Raw genomic sequence first — 5,599 nt, 5'->3', positions numbered from 1 at the left:
CTGCGTGGCCATTCACAGGGTCGTGTTGTTTATTATGCATGGCTGGCTCCACGCCTGGCGGGGCCGGGAAATATCTGGGGTCCTGGATGTCTTGTGAGTGTGAGTGTGTGCACGAGCCTGCATGGGAAAACATGGGTCAGATTTGCCTTTTTCCTTTTAATTTCAGTGTTCTCAGGGAATTATTTCCCCACTGTTAAAGTGGGCCTTTCTTTCAGGAAGGAACAGAAGAGTGCTGTGGGGTGGGCATCACCAGCTGGCAGCAGGACTAGCAGGAAGCACACAGCTGAAGCAGAGGGACTCCTGTAAGTCCCTGTCTGAAAGCTGCCAAAACAACTCACAGAAGAGTCACAAGTAGCAGTGGGGCTTTGAGGGAACAGCATTCAGCTGCTGCATCTTGGGTCACCACATGAACTCTTACCTCACCATAGAATATCCTGAGTTGGTAGGGACCCATAGGATCATCCAGCCCAACTCCTGGCTCTGCCCAGACACCATAACAATTCTACCCTGTGCCTGAGAGCATTGTTCAAACCCTTCTTGAGCTCTGGCAGCTTTGGGACCATGACCATTCCCTGAGGAGCCTGCTCAGTGCCTGATCACCCTCTGGGGGAAAGAACCTTTCCTTGATATCCAGTCTAACCCTCCCATGGCACAGCTCCAGCTGTTCCCTCGGCTTCTGTTCCTGGTCACAGAGATCAGAGATCGGAGCTGCACCCCTGCTGCCCCTTGTGAGGAAGCTGCAGACCCCGATGAGTCTCCTCCAGGCTGAACAAACCTCAGCCATCCTGGCCATGTGCTACATTCTCCCTCAGCACAGACTGGCTGCCCTCTCCCTCTATCCCGAGGGACATAGATTGAGCATAAGGCAAACAGGAGATGGAAGGACACCAGGGAATATTTTGTTGTCCAAGGACCGATGGACAGCCCAACCCTAATGTGGGCCCTGCTATGTTCATGTTAAGAAAATCAAGCTGGTCCACTGCTGCCCACTGTCCACTCTAAGACCTTTGAGCAGGTCAACTCTTCATAAAATCTGAGAAGTCAGACCTGAAACCTGGAGTGGTTTAAAGGAAACCTGCCAAAGACTTTGCAGAACTCAGAATCTGGTCCCTTCTCTGCGGATGACTTGGGCTGTTGGACATCATGGCTAAGGCACTAAGGAGCTGGAAGCACAGCTTAGTAAAAGCTCTTGGAGGGACAGAATGACCTATATTAATTAATAGCTGCTCAATGATGAAAGGAAATTGAAACCATTTCGAAGGCAGTGCTTCTGGATTCAGGCTTCATGAAGGAAATGAAAACTCAGCTGTGGAGCAGAAAATTGGGAAAAAGACACAAGAGCTTTGCTAGAGCCCAAGCACTTGTCAAGAGGTTTGTGGTGGACACAGCTGTGCAGGAGATGCAGTCACGTGGAGCTCTACCTTGGCCTGGGAATGCAGGGGAACGGTGGGAAGGCACTGCCTTGGTTTTCCAAGCTGGCACACGCTCTTATGAGGGTGGGGTGATATCCCACTTTCGACTGGGCTGGTGGCCACAGGGACAAGGTCACCCAGGGACTGGGTTGAGTCAGGGAGTCAGTGTTCATGGAAATAACTTTGTCTAGCACTGGTGCATTAACCTGATTGTGTGATGGTCATGTCTCTGGCCTCAAGGAGACTGCAAATTATGTTGATGCCAAGGTTCAGGTTAAAACAGAAACCATTACCCCAAATTCCAAGGCCAGATTCTGTGTGCAGTGCAGGGTGAACACCACGTGCAGCTGGGTCCATTGTGCTGCCTATGTCATGCTGAAAATTATCAAGGCTTAAGCCAAATGCTTGCAAGGAGTTTCTCCAGACTTCTCCAGACCTCACAGCCATGGCATCTTATGTCCCTGCCATTCCTGGCAGTCTGGCCAAGCTCTTCCAGCAATGAGCAGTGCCATGAACAGGGGTGGAGATCCCTAAAATACCTTTGCCTTTGCTGATGTCGCTAGAGAGTTACATTTCCCTCCAGGGCAATGTCGGCTGCTCCTGACCTCAATACAAAGAGCTGCCATGTCTCAGCTGTCCTTTACCATGTCTGAGTGGCACAAATGACAAGCACCTACTTCTGCATCATCATCTGAGATCAATGGGAATTTTCAGTGAACACTGCAGACACAGAAACCCAGGGGCAAAAGGGACCAGCCAAGGGAGCAGCATCTGCAGCAGAAGGGCAAAACAGGCTGGTTTGGGGACCTGCTTGTGCCCTTGGGACAGTCAGAGAAGAAAACAGAACCCTATAAATTTGCCAAAATTTATGGGGTTATGAATATGCACATACATTTAATTATTCCCAGCACTGTGTCCAGGAAGGGCTGCAGTAAAACCACAGGTGTCCTCAGTAAAAAACTGTCAAAACCCCTGATTTTCTCTAAAGTGTAGTGTCAATCCCAAAACTGGCACTGCCTTCCTATAAGGTCTGTGCCTACATCAAGCTATGGGCAATTCTTCTGGACCATCATCCAGGCACCAGGGATTCCAATACCTAGAGGTTTGCTTTTGGGAAAGAGAGGAGCCAGAGAAGGTTCCTGCTCTCGTAAGTGACGTGTGCTGGATGCATGACATTTTTGGGAGTCCTGCAGGACTTCAGAACACACTGAATCCTGTTCACACCAACACCCCACCTGGGTGGCTGCAGAATATCAATCCTGCTCTCTCCAGCCATTGGTGGCAGCGCTTCCCACATGCAGTATTGACAGAGTACTTCAGACAGTGAGTGTATTCTGCATCCATGTGCAACAGGAAGGACATCTGGAGAGCCAGCCTCATTACTCACTCAGCAATTTGTACACCACACCTAGAGTTACTCTCTTTATTCTTCATAATCTCAGAAAACCTTTCATAGGTGGATTGGTCTAATTCTGGGCTCTTTTGTGCTCTGGCTGGTGCCATCTCTGAAAGTGCTCAGCACAGTGGGCACATGGAGTGTACCCAGGTTGGCTCTGTGGTTTCTGTTTTATGGATCTGTCAGCTCTTGCTAACCTCGGGCTGCCTCTGAAGGAGCAGTCCCTGGGCTGGACAGCAGCTTCCTTCAGGAAGGCCTCGAAGTTGGAGGAATCAAGAGGATATAAAGGGGGTTTTGCTGCATTGCCCTGCTCTGGCTGCACTGCATAGTGGTTCAGCTGACTGTCCTTAGGCACAGCCTCCAGCTGCCTACTTGGGAGTCCTTGCTCTCCACTCAGGGCAAAGTTTGCTGGAAATTTTTCTGGGGTCAAGGAAGGAAAGCAGGGCAATGACCTCTCCATTTTGTGCTTGTGACAGTGAAATAGTCCCTTTCTCTAATTGTGTGCTGTGAGACCTTTCAGTTTTGGCACAAAGAATCATCCCTGACAGGAGCCTGCCATCTCCCTGCTCCAGAACAGCCGTCAGCAGCTTGCACAAAGTTTTGCCCCATATTTTATTGGTAAGACTCTGTCTCTCTGCCTTACACAAAGACTGAAGGATAGAACCTGATTCTTAAAAAAATGCAAAACTTGCCTGCCCCGAGAAGCATTCTTGGCATCCCTTCATCCGCCCTTCCACCAGCAGGCACTGCCTTGGCTTGAAACCCTCGCTCCTTTTCCTTTTGCACTCTGCGAAACTCCTCCAGAGCCGCTCAGTCCCAAGCTGCCACTTTTCCCAAGTGCACTTCACCCAGCCTTATCCTGGCTCCTCTCCATTTTTTGCATGACCGCAATCGAGTCAACAGATGGCACTCGGGAACTGCTGGGAGGATCTGGGAGGCAGCTGCCAAAAGCCCACTGAAGGAGCTGAAGTCTGGCTGCTGTGAGAGGCTGTTTTTACGTTATGTGTCAGGACTGCAGATAAGGCACAGGGCCGAGTCTCAAGGCACGGCTGTGTGCAGTGATGTGCTGCCCGAGGCTCCTGAGCTGAACTAGCAATCTCCAGGCCTTGGATAGAGGGAGGGACGGGAACACAGTGTGTCAAAGAAGAGTTCCCAGAGGCCTGGAGGCGTACTTCTGACCAAACACACAGCAAACTTCTCCACAATAAGGCAATTCCTCTTGTCTCCCTTGCCTCCCACAGCTCTGGTCCTTCAAGCAGCTGCACTGCAGGATTAAAAAGGGGTTGAGGTGTTTCCTCCAGCCAGGAGAAAGGTCAGCATACTCCCTAGACTGGGAGGAGGGACCAGGCAGGAACCTTAAACAGGCTTTAGCTGGAGAGACCGGTGGGGATCAAAAGGCTGCTGAGACAGCATTTGTTTTGAAATGGACCAATACACAATTAAAATTAAAACTGCCAAAGACAGGTAAAGAATGTAATGGCAGCTTAGTCCTGCTTAAAAGCAGTAAGGATCACAGCTGCCTTTTGTTATTTCCCACAGGGATACCAATCATGGCACAACAGAGAAACATCTCAGGATGTGCAGAGCAGCCCTTTTCTTGTTTGGAACAAGACATCCCCTCTTTTCCCCTTCCCTGTGCATCATCCCAGCCTGCAAGGTCCTGCCTCAAGTCCTGTGGGTGATTTCTGTGCATACCCATATTTAATGCCATCTTGAAAAACCCATCATCTTCTCAGCTCTCTCAATATTTTCTGCTCCTGACATCTTGTCATTCCAGAGTAAGACCTCTGAAGTTGTCACAGGCTAAGCAAATGAAAAAGGAATCTGTCCACTTAGTTTTTCCCACTTGCAGACACTCAGCAGGGACAGATACAGGTTTGCTGACCTTGTTCACTACCCAGCCTTCAGATGTAGGACACAGGACCCAGCCTTGGAAGGGTGTGAGGCTGTGGAAAGTGGCCGGGACAGCCAGTCAGGCAGGTTTTTTCATCTTTTATGGAAATGTAGTCCCTGGGGAAAGCATGGAATGCTGCAGACAGCAACCTGTTTGTCCTGTCATCAGCAGGGATCCAGGGAGGTTCCCCATTCCAGCCCATGGCTTCAGCCCTGATCTAGGAGGACATGGACAGCCCAGTGGCCTGGGCTCACAAGCTGCAGATGAGCAGCCAGGAGCCAGCTTGCTCTTGACATGGTCACATGCCCTTTTTGAACTCCAAAAGCCAAAATTATTCCACGTATGGCTGCTTTGGGGCTACACGAATGGTAGTGACCCACTTTCAGTCTGATGCAAGAAGAAAATAGTGGCAAATTCAGTGCCTCTTATCCCAGCCAAACTCCATTAAAGTCTAACAACCCATCTCATTTCCCTTTGCTGGCAGAACTCAAAAGCAAGCTCCAGAGACCAACCTTGGCTCCAGGGTCTGAACTGGACTGAAGACTCTCCGTGGGCTCCAGCAGTGCCTCTTCACACGGATGCTGCATGGATTCCAACTGGGCTCGGCAGGAAGACTGGCTTTTCTTGTGCACAGGGTCAAGGTGTGCAGCTCATTGGGAGGACAAACACAGGAAGGACCAGGCTGCACGAGGCTCAGAGGCGCCTGGGAAGGGAGGAGATGAAAAGAGGAGTCAAGGTGGCAATTAAATATTAAAGGACCAGTTCAACAATAATTAGTATTTGGGTGAAGGGAAGGGGTGGAGGTGCATGTGGTGCCTGGAAAATAGAATAGATCTTTCCAACAATGTTAGAGTGAATATGAAAGCAAACCTTTACTTGAAATCTTTCAAGTATAGG

Source organism: Sturnus vulgaris, chromosome 18, assembly GCF_052056855.1.
Source record: "Sturnus vulgaris isolate bStuVul1 chromosome 18, bStuVul1.hap1, whole genome shotgun sequence".
NCBI classification, from domain to species: Eukaryota; Metazoa; Chordata; class Aves; order Passeriformes; family Sturnidae; genus Sturnus; species Sturnus vulgaris.
Note: the sequence above shows the minus strand (reverse complement) of the source record.